Raw genomic sequence first — 17,494 nt, 5'->3', positions numbered from 1 at the left:
TACATTTAATCAAATATACGGAAATCTTTTCATACACATGCAAATTGAAAAATTTCAAGCTTTTATCTTCGGTAGCGTTATTAAGTATTTTAAACTTTATGAATGCAAATTTTTTATATGTTATTGCATAATCTCATACGTCTCACTTTGTAATATAAAAATACTTGTTTATTTTTGAATCATTTATTTTAAAAGCAGTGTTTTTGCACAGTGGTTCCAATCAGACTTTACATACGTATGCATGCGTATATACATATGTACATACATATATAAATGAAACAAAGGAAGTGTGGGCATTATTATATATGTATGTAGCTACTGTGTGGCCACATATTTGAAGTATAAATTACGTACAAAATATAACACTGTGCGACAGTAAAATTTACACACAAAAAAATAAATATATTCGCGAAACTATAGGTAAATTATAGTAAAACTGCGTACTTAGTTTTTCTCTCTGACGTTAGGATTTTTTTAAAAGGACTTTGACATTTTAAAGATATGATTATTTCAAAAATTATTTGAAAAAATCAGTGCAATGTAGGATACTCTAAGTATGTATCATATAAAAAAAATTTAGAATTATGACAGAATATATTTTTTGGTGCATAAGGACGAATGGGTATGGAAAATGTCCTTTATAAATTTTGTTCTTAAATATCCTTGAAAATTTGCAATATTTTTTTTTTTTTAAATATTGTTTGAGGACTGAAAACTTTATTAACTTAAAAAGAGAAAATTTCTTCAAAACGCATTTTCAATACCTATTCGTCCTTTTAAGCCAAAAAACTTTATTGTTTTTAAATTCTACAGAATTTTCTCTCTCAATTGGTACCCTTATTGTTATTCTACATTGCACTAACTTTTTTAAATAATTTTTTGAATTAATCATACCTTTAAAATTTCAAAGTCCTTTGAAAAAAAATCCTGACATCAGAGTGAAAAACTAAAAACGCATTTTTGCTATATTTGCCCAATAGTTTCGTGAGTATATCGATTCTTTCTTGTGTTTTGAAATGTTTTTATTTTTGTCGCAGGGTGTAATCGATTACATAACATTTAACATATCAAGAAGCTATACATAAAGATAACAAAAAAATTATCGACCACAGTGGGTTTTAATATTAAAAACAAATTTTTGTAAAAACTGCAGATTGAGGGTATTAAAAATAAGCCTCAGATATTGAATGTTTTATTGCTCTTCTGTTATCTTTTAATAACTCAGTACGTGTGATCTTCATGTATTTTTTATTGTCAATATTTGGGTTTCCGCCACAGTTTCTTGCGCTTTGCGGTATGCGCCATTTGTACGATTCGAAGTTGGAATTCGGAACTACAGTTCTTACGTTGGTCTTCATAGGTGCCTTTGGATTGGCAGGTTATCAATCTGGCCCGGTGTTCATCCGCCGTAAGCGCACCACGCCATTTGCTTACTACTGAAGCACATAAAACGCTTGGTGTGCGAGCTGCAGCCCCCCTGGCGTAGACTTACGAGTGGCGAAGAATAGCACGCTCAAGCCGAACAGAGTCTCGCTGCACTAGGTAAAGGTTTCGTAGCATATTCCGATGGCAATTACGCTTTGTGAAGAACGCATGACATCTTGATCCGGTCCTGAAAATAGAAAGGAAGGGGGTTTGGTCTCAGATTTTCGATGAGATGGATGAGTAGGATAATTTGAAATTAAGGAGAGTTCTCCACGAGAAAACCCTTGTATTAGGGAATATTAGTCGCACTAGCTAACAAGACTATCGGCCTAGATGTTTGTTATATTTATGATACTAAATATTTAAATATGTATTACCCGGTGTAATAAAATTTCGCTCAGAACACGCACTCATTTGTGCCTACCTATATATATGAAACACGATTTTGATATTAATGATAGTTGATGATGAGAGTTAGGAGTATTTAATGGTAAAGTGGGTTTCAGTTAGGGTTGCCAACTTTTAAAACGCCTAAGGGAAGGAAACATAATTTTTAAATAGGACGTTGTATGAAACCGGCCTTGCTTTAGGAGGACACAATATTCGTTTAATTTCACGAAAAAATTAGGGAAAAGGCCTTCTGCATAAAAAAAAAAATTTTAATATTTCGATTACGGTTTTTGGCGGTTTGGATTCGATATGTTTATAAGTAAATGAGACCACTTAATTTTTAAATGGATTCCTTGTTATTTTTAATAATATTGTATAGTGTTGGGAAGTATCGAGTACTTTTGAGGATCGAGTTCTTTGGTATCGATACTTTTAAGGATCGGGTATTTTTGAGAGTACTGAGTACTTTTTTAAATATACACATGTTGATAGCATTTCAATGCTTAGTGTAGAAATCGTACAACCTGGCAGAAGTTTATTCAATTTAATATATGTATTATGTAATACCAAACTACCTTGATTAAATGGCTAACTGTACTGAGTATAAGTATTGTACTTGAAAATTATGGAGACTTGAAACTGAGTACAATCATTTCTGAATACCGGAAAATGTAAATAGAACTCACTACTTTTAAGTATCTATTCGACAATTAATACTGAGTCCTTTGAATCGATCCTTAGTACATGTATCAAAATTATGATTGGAACGAAATATTTTTGAGTACTGAGTACTTTCGAGTTCTTTTGTGAGTACTGAGTACTTTGGGGTACTCAGTATCGATACTTTTAAAAATCGGATACTGTCGATCCTTTTGAGAATCGAGTTCTGAGTACTTTAGGTATCGATACTTCCCAACACTAATATTGTAAAACTATAGCTCATTTTCTCCATATAAAAGAAATCGTTGAACATAAGTTCTTTGTATGGAAGAAAATGACTGGCATCCTCAACAAAAAAAAATGTAAAAAAATTTAACGGTAAGTCCTAGCCTTTTTACCTCCCTTTTATTAGCTCGGGGTGTAACTATGTAATATTGATGCGCCTAAAAGATGCAGCGATTTCTATTCTCAAGTATACCTGATGACAGTACGAATGGAAATTATAATAGCGAGGGCTTAGTTTATTAAAATATAATTTTATTTAACTTGCACTTTATTGTACTAAAATTGAATGGGCTACAAAACTGCAAACTTTTCCACAAAATCGAATTAAAAAGCTCGAAATTTTTACGAAAGTTTGTTGATTTTTTTGTAAATGTTGCACAAAGATTGAAACTTGGATTTATATGGTCTTTGTTAGAGAATATACTTTATTTTTATAAACGAATAACTATAATTAAAAAATTATTAAGATTAATTGGTAAAATCTTGTCAATATGTGAGTGTCGTAAAGTTTTGATACACACTATAATATATGTATATAGTATATATATCGTACTAGTATTATATTTCGCTGCAAAAATATATATTTTTAATCAACATTTAATTGCGTTTTTTGCTAAGGTTGCCCAACACTATAGCGGTTATCAATCAACAATAAGCAAAGCTTTTTCAGTGATCGAAAAAACGAAATCTTTATTTTTTTTAGCGGCATCCGGTATTCCTTTTGAGTCGTGAATAATCGGTCGCTCATACGAACTTTCCTTCTCGCTATATCGCTTTGAACTAAAAGAGAGCTGGCATTTACCATCCAATCCATTTTCTTGCAAAAAAAAAAAAGATTTTGTGCTATGCAGATAATTGTTGTGAAGTTTTACTTTGAAGACACTAAATTTTGATATGACTTCATATTGACATTTCTGTAAAATGGCTTCAAAGCTTATAACATGAAATATTCGCTCTTCAAAAATAATTTTCTTTAATTCAGCTTTTCTCAGTTCGTTTTTTACCTCACTGAAGCACCGACTAAAATTGTAACCTTTCGACCTTTTTCATCTCCGTTCCGCTATGCTCTTAGTCTTGATCTATAGCAGCATCAGCAAATAAAATCACAAGCGTACTCACTCTCTTTGGTTGTATTTTTTCATGCTAGAAAACCCAATTACTATTTGTACTAACTACGCTCACTGACTTTGTTATGCTCGCTTTCTACTCCGCCATTACACGCTGTTCTTATGCTTCGAAAATTTTTAGTACACACCAGTAAGGTGTATTAAACAAGGTGTGATCGCCAACTCAGTGTGGCTCTCTTCATAAAATTTTTTTCAATTTGACTTTATTGGATGGTTCAAATTCAATCACCTTTTGCACACAAAATTGTGTTGCGTGCTTTCAGCGCTTCATTCAGTCTATTTAAATTTTTTGGTTTACTATTTTAAAAATAAAATTTTTGCGTTTTCTCTCAACAGAAATAATAGCAACAAAAGTCAGCAAAACAAGTGAGTAACAGCAGCAAAGCTTACCATGCGAATTCGGTTGACAGTGTACGATAATAATTTCGTGTGGTTACACACTCGCTTTGCTTAGTACTCAGCGAATATAAGCGGCACTCAATTTTACGTATGTATTTTGTATTTTCGCTTTTTCATATTTACCTCGTCACTATTTTCGGACATCTCTGCATTCGTGTTGGCACACAACGCACTGTCGCACAGTGCCGCCTAAGTGGGCAAAAATCGAAAAATTCGTTGTCTGCAATGTGAACGTCGTGTTTGGTTTTTTTTTGTGAAGGTAATTTATCCACTAAAAAGAATTAAACAGAAATTTCGCTACAAAATAAATTATATGCCACCACGAAGCCGCTAAAGTGGACAAATGTTATACTGAGAATTTTAATAAGAGCATACCCATGCGTAAGCTCTTCACGGAAACAAATGTCAAAAATAAAAATACATTCTTTGAAATAAAATGTTCGTTTGACGTTTTTTGTTTCCATATAGGTAGTGGAGAACTACAGGAATAAAAAATTTGGAATAAACAATTTTTTTTAATCAAAATTTCACAAAATGGCAAATTTTAATGGAATTAAAAAAAATATACGTATATGTGGTTTTTTATTATCTTATTAGCTTTCGAAAGAAGCAATAAAAACATACTCATTTTTTGCACTTTTTGAAGTAATGCGTTTTTTGCTAATGCATAAAATGTACTTTTTTTTTCATTTTTTGTCAGTGCCATCAAATCTGCACGATCGTGCTATTTTCAAAAATTAAGTGTCAGATAAAAAATCTTGACCTGTAGACAATAGAGGTTTATTTTTTTTTAAGAGTTGCCACCCCTTAAAAAATTAAATTAAAATTAAAGTTAAATGAATTATTAAGAGATGGGTGTCAATCGAAATGTGCATGAAAAGGGTTTATTCCTCAAACACATATAGAGGGTTGCCACCTGATTAAAAAAACAAATTCCATTTGAATTAAAGTAATTGAAATAGATAGGTATCACCATATGGGAGTCAGACGAAAGAAGTTTAAGAAGGTGTTAGCCTGCAAATATTACGAAGAGGGCTGCCACCTATTTGTAAAGTCAAATTTAGTTAGACTAAAATCATACACTGTTGATCAGTGATTTGCTCTGATTACATTCCTTTTAAATGACTGGACTCTTAAATTGACTCTGGAATGTTTTTACTCTTCACTTATTTCTCGTTAAATATGTCAAATTTATTCTTTTGTCTGATACCCATATTGATATACATATTTCCGTTACCTTATTCCCTTAATTAAAGTGAATTTAATTTTTTATACATGTGGCAACCCTACTACGTGTCATATTGTAATATCGAATTCATTTAACTTATTAAATAATTTTAATAAAATGTGTAGCAGGTGGCAACCCTTTCCAAAAAAATAAAACTTTATTGCACATATGCAGGCCAAGCCCTGTCATTTGACACCTCACTTTTGAAAATACTCAATTTTACTAAGAAGCGTATCTTCATTTATATCCATCCATAATTCTATTTTTGCTCACATGTTATATGGAAGTGAAGCACTGTATGTCGGTGCTTTCTGCAGTAGGCGAAAATAGCGAATTGAGCAAATTGCTGTTCAACCATCTGCACTAGCCGCAAAGTGTACACAGAATGGGGGAAAAAATTATAGCTAAAAAGACTCGGAGAGGAAAATCCAAATTTTACGAATGATGTAGAAAAGACCTAAAGTGGAAAGAAATCGCTAGCAAAACATATATTTAACAGCCACGAACAGCAAAAACACATAAAAACAACAAGGCAATGGCAAACTTGAAATACATAGCAGCAAACAAAAACATTGAGCTAATGCTTAGTGTGTACCTTCTCTGCACACCTGTACGCACCACTGCGGCTCTCTCTTAGGCATTCTTTGTTAGCCGCTTAGCTTTTAATGCTGCTATTACCACCTCACACCTTTCCTGCTTCGTCCACGTCTCTCCTTCTACACTTATTCTGGAACTTGTTCGTCTTCAACCTTAGTCGCCGTGTCTGTGGCTTCTTCGTTTTCGCATTTATACGCTTTCATCAACACACCTTCTTCTCGGTTGGCACCCGAATGAAGGTTCGTGTCTTAAGTCTTTGGTTTGCAGCGATTCAGTTTCTTCGTGTACGCCGTCAGTGCTGGTTGTGTTTAGCGGATGGAAGAAAGCGTCTGCTGCCTCTTATGGACTAAGCTGAAAACAAAAATAAATTTTGCACGTTAAAACTGTTGGAAATATATTTAACTTTATTACAAGAACAACGAAAAGCTGAACACTGCGAATTTTTGGGTGTATGTGAGTGACGAAATTCCAGTGAAGAAAAAATAATATAAAAATATAGAAAATCGTCTATTAAATAAAGAGTATGCATACAATTTGTGTACTTGCATTTCACATTTCTGTGCAGAAAATTCTTTAATGTGGCGCAAAAAAGAAATAAACACAAATTCGCGTCTTTGAATTTACTTTGCATTGAGTTTGCTAAGCGAGTGTGCACAAATGGAATTGTGTGTGACTGTGTGCGTGTTTACTCGCTAGTTTTGTTGTGAAAGTGCAAATAAAAATTGTTTAATATGCAAAGAAAAAATCAAAAGCACTGAAAGCATTTTTTATGTGATTCTAAGTGAAATTTTTGTGGTATTAGAAATGCGCGAAAAAACGCATGAACCAGTTAGAGCGATTGAAAGAAAAAAGAAATACTAAAATTCGAAAACAGCATAATTGCTGGCAATATTAAAAGCAAAAACAAACATAAATATTACTAAAGTGTTAATAACATTATTTGAACTAAACAAATACTCGTAGTTCGAAAAACTTTTTATAACTGCTTTCTCGAGCACAGTTTTCATTAAACTCATACATATGGGTGTACGAATATTTTGCAATAACAAATTACATTGTTTATTTTCAAAATTGGTTTTTTAGAAATAATAGACTTTTATTGAAATATGTATTAAAGCAATTTGAAAAATTATCGAAAAATTACAATTATGTGCATCATCATCTTTAAAAAAAACTGCTTTAATAGCTGAAAAAATTATGAAATTTTTTTATTAAAATCCGTTAAAAGTGGGGAGTTTTAGTAAAAACAAAATACAGTATTCCATTTTAAAAGTGGGAGAAAAAAAGTTTCTATTTATCAAAATAAACATATTCTTTTTATTCATTAAAACTTTTTTAAATATAAATTTTCGAGAAAAGGTATTTTAAATCTAATATTAAAAAATTTATATTTTATTTATAAATTCAGGAAAAATCACAGAATAGCAGAAAAAAAATGTTATGAAAAAATTAAAAATAGTATTAAGATTAGTTAAAAGTTTAAAAATTTAGTTAAAACAAATTAAAGTTTTCCATTTCGAAAATTGGCATAGAAAATGTTTCTGTTTATCAAACAAAAAAAAATTTCATATTTGATATTGTTTTTTAAACAAAAATTATGTTTCTATGAATAGTGAAAAAATGGTACTGTCGGTGTGAATTTAACCGTAGGAAAGATTTAACAAAAATATATATAAAAAAAAGTTGTATCTACTAAAAAATTTATATGTAAACAAACTGAACTTTATTTAGCCTAAGGGAAATAGGCGTACTAAATTTCGTTAGAGATCTCAATTTTTACTCGAGTTATCGTGTGCACATACAGACAGCCATGGTTTAATCGATTTCGCTTTGCATTCTGAGTATTTTTGTATATACATATGTATATGTCCATACCTATCTCGATTCCCATAGGCTGTTACAAACGACCGTTACGCGAACAAAGTTAATATACTCTTGTGCACAAGTGCGCTCGAGTATAAAAAAAGACATTTTTTATAAGTAACTTTTTTATAAAAAAGTAATTTTTTAGGTATACATATTTACAAATTTTTTATACTAAAAACTACTTTTTTGATTTTTGATTTTGTTTTATTTTCCTTTTCTTAAGGTTCAATGCACATAAAAAATGTATAGTCTTATTTAATTATCTACTAAAAAGATTTAATATAAGCAAAAAAAAAAATCGACATTACAATGTAATTTGTTTTTGAAAAATACGCACGTCTCAGTAAACTACACATCCACCATTCCATAGCCCATTCTAAAAAACATAACAATACCAGCTATTATTTGCAAATACTCGTAAACTAAAATTTTTCGACCTGCCCTCGAAAGGCGATTTTTCCGCTAAGCGCACAAATTTAAGCCAATTTAACGCTTGTTATTAAATATGATTATAAATTATACATGAATTAAAAAATGTTGGCCTTAACATTTTTCCACTAGCCGCTTCTGTTATTGTTGTCGTTCGAATAAAAATCAGCACTTTAATTTCTTTATTGTAAGTTTTGCTGTATTTAGTTATTGTTTTTTATGTATTTTTATTTTGAATCTACTCTATGCTTGGCTTAACAAAATTTTCCAGTTGCTTAATAGAATCAAAACATAATGAAAATGTGGACGTTTGTGTACAAAAAAAAAAAACATAGACAAAAACAAAATGCTGGCGTCATCGTTCGGCAATTTGAAACCACACCACCATTGAAAGCTTGGCAATAGAATGGCGGAGTTAAGCGAGAATGGCTCAGATATAACCAAAGGGGGGAAAAATAAAATTATATTGAAGTTCAAGCTGCGGTATTGCCTTGGAGAAAAATATAGGCTCCTAAGTTGCTTAGATGAAAAAAATAGTAAAAAATAATTAACAAAGGAAAGTAATATTATGTTAGAGAGATAGTGGCGGTTACCGCCAAGAACTTGAACCACCAACCAACAGGTTACCAACATTTTATACAAAGCTGAACAACTTTGTAGAAATACGAAGAGAAATAGAACTCCTATTTCCTCCCTCTACCCAATTACTGGAACCTATACTATTTATTACTTCGAAAAGATATGTTTTCCTAAAAGTACTCTATTAGCTCTTATGGCGTTCCTCTCTTGTTAGAGAATATACATTAGGTTCATGTTTGCCCAGAGATTCGATTAGCCACGCACTGATTAAATCTTTTACCAACTTATATGTATATAAAGTCAATTAGTGTGGCGTATTGCTTACTAATAACTCCTTTATCAGTAAGAAAACGGGTTTTTATGCCTGTTTATTTTAACATATCTGTGTGCAGCCCCTTAAGTAAGGAGCAGTGAGTTCTTGAGATAAGTAACTTTTTCGTTTTATTAAATTGTTATTGGTTACCTGCTTTTAAAATTTATTTCCATCAAATAGGTATATCGACTAAAATTCCGCATAGAAGTTGCCTTTAAAAAGAAGCTCTAATGGAATTCGAACCTAGATAAAGATATTTACAAAGCCAGGGTGTCATTCTGGATAGATGGATAGATATATTGAAGGGGTATGCACTGAAATCTAGTAGGTCTATTGTGCCCTCCACTCATCTCAAAACATATTCTATTCCTATAAACTCACCGCCAAGGAGCAAATACAATGGTGTCTCCTTAATTTAATCGCAGAAGCAACAGATGTCCTCTGAGCCTACAATGTCCAGTGGAGATGCCTGTAATGATTCTAAATTTTTGTTAGGGAGCTTAATGAGAAGTTTATACCTTTTTAGATTGTGCTCCCAGTAAGCGTTTGGCCTAGCGAAGGCCTCTTGTACTATGCTAGTATTGTTATCTCCTACTTATTATTCCATTTCTAAGCACTTGGGGAAGAACTGGGACATGAAACCTAAATTGGGTTGTTGTATGTACGAAGTCATTTTGATACCCATCCTAGGATGCACACGCCAGCCTGGTTAAATAAAACAAAAATGAAGTCTTCGCAGGCCGAACTTACCGCGGCTCTCGATGCGCATCAAGCAGTAGGCTCTAATGTTTACAATCACACTCATCTTGACAACAACGCAGAGGGTAACAATATGGTAACCCCATACACCCTCATAGTTGTAGAACAAGGGAAAAGAACCGTGGGAACCGTGTTTTCCAAGGTATAACTACCCTTAGAACTTCAAGGCTTTTTCCCTTATAGAACCAAATTGAACGATAAAGTATCAAAGTCCCGGAAATATAGCCACATCTGGCAAACAATAATTTCCATGACAAGACAAGAAGTAAGACTTTTTTTACTAGCCACATTAATCCTACAAACCGGGAAGTGTTTTGCTTTGACCAGCCCTGGTAGTCTACTGAGGAAAAGTAAGCTGTAAAGCACATTGTATGATATTGTAAGGGCCTTCCTATATATGTCTAGAGTTCGCTTCCTAGTAAAACTGTACCTAGCAGCGCATGACCTAAAAAGCATTCAGGCAGTTGAGTTACGAATGTTTTTTGAAAATTTCTTCAAAAAACTACACGACACATTTTCCAGGAAACAAATGGTATATTTTTTGACACTTGCAAGCTGCTGTTGAAAGAATTTGTCTACGCTCTAGCAAATGAAAGATGTATACAAAGCCAACTATAGGCAAACTGAGCCTAGGTAGGATCTAAAGAGATCTAGAAGAACGGGCATATCCAATGTCACCGCAACTAATTAACATTTGGGTTGGAGGTCAAGTGAAGATTCCAATTTCCAGTGTTGATTTTCAGGTTTAACTGCATTAGAGAACCGAATCATTTTCAAACGAAAGGGAAAATTTATTGCATGCAAAATAATCTGAGTTCACCATTTGAGAAAAGCTTGAATATCAATATTAGTTCATTAGTTTAAATGTTGAATATACACTTGAGAATCAAGAATTTCTCAAATATTGGAAAAAAATAGGGAATGGTTGCTTCTATGCATATTGGGGAGTACCATCTCGTGGATGCTGCAGATATAAAAAAAAAACTATGAGGGGAGCAAGACAGTTTTCCACATTCTTTTTGACGACCCACTCGGCACACATATTCTTTGAACCAAACCAACCACTTAATTTGTCCTATCCGAAGTAACAATGAAACCACAAAAATTTTGGGAAAAAAATATATTTATTTTTCAACATAATCTCCTTTCAGCTCTATACACTTTTCCCAGCGATGCTCAATAAGTAAGCACTCTCCGTCGACGATCATCCATTATCGTTTGTGGATTTTCTTCACCGTTTCTGGAGTCGTCGCCTCATTTGGTCGACCACTGCGATGCTCCTCTTGGCAGCTCGTACGGCCTCGTTTAAACTCTGCTACCCAATATTTTACTGTTGTAAACGAAGGGGCAGACCCGCCCAAATTAGAATCTATTTCAGCTTTTATATTGCATGGGCTGAGACCTTTCAAATAAAAGTATTGTATCATATAACGATGACCAATTTTCTCCATTTTCACAAATTCACTGAAAACATTCACTATTGACGGCTGCCAAGCATATACTAAACAACTTGGGCTCTTCAAACTTGAAACATATGCTTTATAGATTGTGTACTTTTTAACACAATGATATTTTTCAAACAACTACCGCCATCTCTAGGTTAGGTCGGGTACTTTTGGGACCACCCTCGTAATGACAGACATTTGCGAATTTTGACTTCCGGCCCAACTCAGACCAGCTTGAGACGTTGGTACTTAATAATGGAAATCCTCGCCTAACTTGGCATTTGAAAGCACTTCAAATGATTAGCCAGCCAAGCAGCAAAGCATTTTACGTGTAATAAAAGTAGTCACCTACAATTAAATTAACACCGCCATTGATGATTCAATGATGGACGTTAGCGCAAAATGCCAAGCGCAAAATACCAAGTGCCAACTGTCTGGCCTTCTCCACACGTTTGTGCGTTTCTTATTTCACTGCTTACTTATGTACATATTTTACAAATCTACAACGATGAGACTTTCACAACAACATTAGAAAAAGAACCCAATTAAACAATGAAAAAATTAAAACACAGCAACAAAAGCAATAACAGCAGTTTAACCAATAACAATGACAAAGTCAGCAAGTGCGGTGCACTGAGTTAAGTTGAGGTATTCAAAAATATTTCAAAAGAAAAAAAGTAAGATATAAAAAGCATACATATCTACTGCTACTTTGTCGATAGTTCCGCAAATGTGAGCGCAACAAATCGTCTCACTCACCTTCACCTGCGACCCACAACCGGCGGGGTGGGCACCAGCGGCGAACAGCGAGTCGCAGCGACCGCATGAGCCACCGCACCACACCGCAAAAGTCACACATGAACCACAAACCACTCACCGCACACCAAAGACCACAAAAAGCAGTCAGCCAGCGAGACGGGTGAACGGAATCAAAGAAAAAGAAAAGAATCGTTAAATTAAAGAAAACAAACAGAGCATTCTGTTGTTACGCTTTGCAGTTCCTTCTTCTTTTACATTTCTTCTTCTTCTTTGCTACTTTTCCCACATACAAGTACTTCTTTCTCTTCTGCTGTAATGCTGGTCGCTTACTGGCACTTTGCTTGGCTTGTGTCTCCGGTTCCATTGCATGCTTTTGATGGGCTTCTTCTTCAGCCGTTTCAACTCGGCTTTCTTCTTTTTCCCCCCCATCTTGCTGGGTGAGCGCTGCACCTTCCTCAAGACTTGAAGTGTTTATACGAGTATTTAAAAATAGTTACGTGTGTTTGTGTTTTGTATGGCGCTGTGAGCTGCAGTGAAAAAAAATTAAAAAAAATATTAATAACAGAAGTTACCGCTAAACGCAAAGTGATTGCCACTTTATCGCCGCCAGCGGAGCACCTTTCGAAATTTACGAAGAAAATCTTTAAGGCAAACATTTGAGTGAAAAAAAGAACTGAAATAATTACTGGTTTTTTCGTAGTTCAATTAATTTATTTTCTTTTTTACTTCATCTAATAAATAGCCAAAACCAACCACAGTGCAACAAAAGCAAAATCCATGCTATCAAACATAAATATATATCAACAAAACTAAAGTGTGAAATAAGGAAAAAAAACTACACAAAATAACAACAACGACAATCAAATAACTTCAAAATAATCCAGCATAAAAAGTATCAGAATCTTCTTCATCTAAAACCAAAAAAAAACAACAAAAAACACAAATCATCAGCTCCAGCTCCTCCTCTTTCTTGAATTTACTGCCGGTGAGTTATAGTTTCTCTTGCAATGAAAGAAAAGCTGCTTTACACTTACACACGTTTGTACATAATTTTAATCTTTTATGACACCAAAAACGCTCTGAAAAAAAAAATACACCAAATCAGCTACAGGAAGTTGCACGCTGAGGCGATTAAGAACGCTCAATAAATTGTGTTACATTTGAAAGCGGCTGTGCATTAAATTGCTGCTCATTTTTTCTCCTTTACTTCAGTTTCGATACCAATTTTCATTATTCTTGTTTTTGCTTCTAGCTGTGGTGATTCCATTCAGCGTTCAATGACATCGACGCCAACTGAGTTCGATAACAGTTTTCAATGTTAGGCAATTAACCTTTAATTTAAGCATGTGGGTATACCTGTACTTAGTGCGACTGTGAATGGAAGGTTTGGTTTTCTAATAAGCCGCAAGATTTGTATTGATTTTTTTTTGTTGTTTAAACTAGTAACTCACTACATAAATCAAGCTTCTACTAAATATTTAAAAAGTTGAATTAATTTTTATTTATTATTTTTAGTTATTTACTTAACTATCACATTCAAATTGTTTTCCATCATAAATATTTTTCGTTAATTTTTATTTACAATATGGCTGTTTCTATAACAAAAACCATAAAACCAATTTTGCAAACTTTGTACAAAATTCACAAAAGTTAATCGAACTTCAAAAAATTTTCATCAAAATTTCAAATTGTTTAAACAGAATTTTTAGAAAATTTTTGTTTTTTAATCAAAATTTTTTGAAAATTTTCACTTTTTTAGCCCACTCAATTTTAGTATAACAAATAGAGTGCAAGTTTGAAAAAACTAAAAATTACGATTGATTTTTTTGTTTTTCTGTCGAGGGTGTTGCGCTTTTTCTTCCATATAACACATGAACCAAATCTATTTATTGAATATATGTATATATAATCTTACAATTGACAATTCCTTGTCCAATCCGAACTCCCCTAAGTCATCCAATAGAACGTTTGGTGACATCGAGACCTTGATTCACTTTTTACAGTGGGCTTATAAGGGACAGAACCCCAAGTTATAGTACATATACAGCCCAATTCTTAATACTCCCGGGGAATTTGTTCTCCGGGAATTTGTTTCTCCCGAAAAAGAAATCCTTCTATAATTAACTACCAGGGAAAACTTGGGAGGGGGAAGTTCGAACTTCGAAGAAGCTGTTTTACACTTTTTTGAGAGCTCAACTCCGCCATTTAATATAAAAAGTCTTCAGGGAATTTTTATTCATGATAGGAGGAAAGGGGAAAAGAGAGAAAACTGCCAGGGAGTTTCTGTTCAGAATCGGCCTGATAAAGTCGAGTCATACGAGGTTATGTAGTAGATCTTTCTATAAATTTGTGGTGCTTAGTTAGACTAATGGTGATTTCGTTTCTACCAAAAAATGCCGCCTTTTGATTGCCCCTCTCTCTTATCGCGTTCGATTCCAAATTGAAGGCATAAGATGAGAAAGTTTTGTGCTCGTTTCTTAAAATGTCCCACTTTTTTAAGATAAAAATAGCACATTCCCTGCCCTTTGAAGCATTGTCAGGGGAGATGGTTGCCCTCAAAATCACATGGTTGTTTAAAACGACAATATTATGAAATGCATGGGCTAAACAAGGACAAGAAGGCAAAAACATGCCCTTTTACAGGGTTGAGTGTAACATCAAACACATTTTACACCAGGAAAGGGCAAAATTTTTTGAAAGATACGAAATCACCATTAGTATATATGTAGTATCACCCTTTGTTCTGAGAAATTACTTCTAAAAAAGAACTCTCTGCTGGAGCTATTGAAAAGATACAAGTTTCATGATTTTGTGGCCATTTACACCGATGGCTACAAATTAGAACTCAGGGTAGAGAGTGAAGTATGCTCGCAAGAGTACTCACTCAACCCAAGTTTTCGCTTGCCGCATTTCTGCAGCACTCCATTTTGCAATCAATTTCTAACCAACTTCTCTATGAGCTAGAGACTTGAAACTTCACACCTAGCTCAGAAATCGGTGACAATGCGATGTGAAGTATGAATTGATTCTCTAGGTGGCGCAAAGGTCGGGGTACTTTAAAAAGTCGTACTTATGGTCAGATATGGTTCATATTTGAAATTTATATTACCTACATAAACGGAGTAACTCCACAAAAAAATTTTCAATTGGTTCAATATGGTTCATATTTAGGCCGTGTATTACTTGAATGGAAAGATATAATACTGCAAAAAATTTAGCCCTTGTGTTGGGCGGAGTCGATTTTTTCGTTTTTTTTTGTTTAACCACTAATAAAAGCTTGTATTGGATTTTTTTAAATTAGGTACTTGTAATTCTTGAATTCTTTGAGGGTACTTCTTCTCCAACAGCGATTTTAGTTTAGTTTAGTAGAAAAGAGGTACTTGCCATATTTAACTGCGCAATCTTCAGTAAATTCCGAGATTCCGGAACGCATCAAATCTTCTCACTTTGCCACTACTTGCACACGAGATCTTAATCAAAATGTTTTCTCAGCCGACTGGCCATAGAGTCAATAAACCTTATGAAATGCACGCACATCATATATGTAGCATGAATGCAGATCGTCGTAGACCACTGCTGGCGCATGTTTTAAGTCGTTAAGCACCGCTTACTGCGTTTCTTCATTGCTACCCTCCACTCCGCATAAATATGTATTGCCAACGTTGCTGCCAATTTGCCATACATTTTTTGTAGCAATCAATTTTCTTATCTGACATTAGCGATGCGCACACTAAATTATCGCAAGTGGACGTTTGTGGAAGATTACTGCCGCTAGTTAATTTATCTAGCAAGCCGCTTGCAATTGCTGACGAAAACAGACAGAGGCTGGGTTTTTTTAAAACAGCCCCCAGCAACATCCCACTGCGGACTGTGCTGCTCTTGTTGATTCATTTAGCAGCAAAACGTTCGCAATGAAGGCAAACGAATGCAGAAAGTTGAAGTAATTAGATGGCGACGCACGGCCTCAGCAGTAAAGCTGCTGACTGATCAGCCTAGACCGGCGGACCGATCTGCGGTCAAACTACTAAGTATGTAGATGCCGATCAAAAGACTGTAGAATCAAATGGCACCTACTACTGGATTTGTAGATGGTTGAGAGAGAAAAAAAATACTTGCAGTTCTTATTTTTGGTGGTGGTTTCGGTAGTATGGCGGAAGAGTAGCAGGCAATATTTCGTGCAGATAAAATAGTGAAGCGGAGCCGCAAGCGAAATGGGCAACTATAAAATTGCGAAATGCGATTGCAAAAAAAGACGTGTGTGTTTTTTGTTTGCTTGTTTGTTTGTGGCTTAAAGATTGACGTGCAAATATGCATACATCTATATGTATGTACGTAGTATGTACTTATCTTCATAATACGCTACGGTGGACAATAAATAATCAAAATTTTCGATGACAACGGCTTTGCTATCCAATTTTTTTTAGGGAGCTAAGCGGACGCATTTAGCCAAACGATAAGAGTCCTTTGCGCTGTTGATTGGCTAGTTAAATAGCGGCAGCAGCCAGTCGCCAATTATAATTGAAAGCCAGCTCTGACATTAACACAAAAGAAAATAATGTAAAAGCGTAGAGATCACGAGAACTTCGTGTTGTACTTATCACTAGAGTATTTGTTAATTGACTAGTCGACTAATGGGTTAATCGATTAGCAAAAGTTACTTATTTAAAAAACTAGTCAACTTCATTTAATCGACTTTTCGTTTCCTTGCGACTCTTTTAACTCACAAAAAACTAAGTAGTCGACTAACCGTTGATTGTGGATATTTGGACCAGTTTTTTTTCGTTAAATTAGCATTGGGGTTTTTGAACTTATCGACAAAACTCAACCACGTTAATAACAACAATATATTGTATTATCGTGCACAACTGTCATTATTCGGATAGTTTCGGTTAGTCAATTTTCAGACGACTTATAGGTGAGTGGTTGTTCGAAAGTGAACGGTTATTTAGTAGAACTCGAGCGAATTCTTGATATTCGACTATTAACCGTCAAAAAATCTACTAATCGGCTAATCGAGGAACCTAATTATCGATAAATTTGCACTTATCGATACTTATGATTGTTGATAAATCATGGTATAAAGTAATCGATAAACGTAATTATCGGTATAAATGCAACCCAGCCCATTTATATTTACTAAATATTCGATCGCATTACAAGTATGATCGACGATTAATTTTCAATTATCGATAGTTATTATAAACAATAAATTTATCGGCAACTTAATATTATA

General features: G+C 34.0%; 1 long non-coding RNA gene across 1 annotated transcript; it reads left to right on the top strand.

The window, feature by feature from the left end:
* The first annotated feature begins 6,376 nt into the window (after positions 1 to 6,376).
* On the top strand, positions 6,377 to 13,178 carry LOC118754588. The gene is made up of 2 exons (XR_004994917.1): positions 6,377 to 6,564; positions 13,004 to 13,178. It is a non-coding gene; the product is annotated as an uncharacterized LOC118754588 (long non-coding RNA).
* The last annotated feature ends 4,316 nt before the right edge of the window (positions 13,179 to 17,494 follow it).

This window comes from Rhagoletis pomonella, unplaced genomic scaffold (assembly GCF_013731165.1).
Source record: "Rhagoletis pomonella isolate Grant_MI unplaced genomic scaffold, Rhpom_1.0 Rhpom_scaffold_04166, whole genome shotgun sequence".
Taxonomy (NCBI): Eukaryota; Metazoa; Arthropoda; class Insecta; order Diptera; family Tephritidae; genus Rhagoletis; species Rhagoletis pomonella.
Note: the sequence above shows the minus strand (reverse complement) of the source record. Positions and strands in the feature narration are given on the sequence as shown.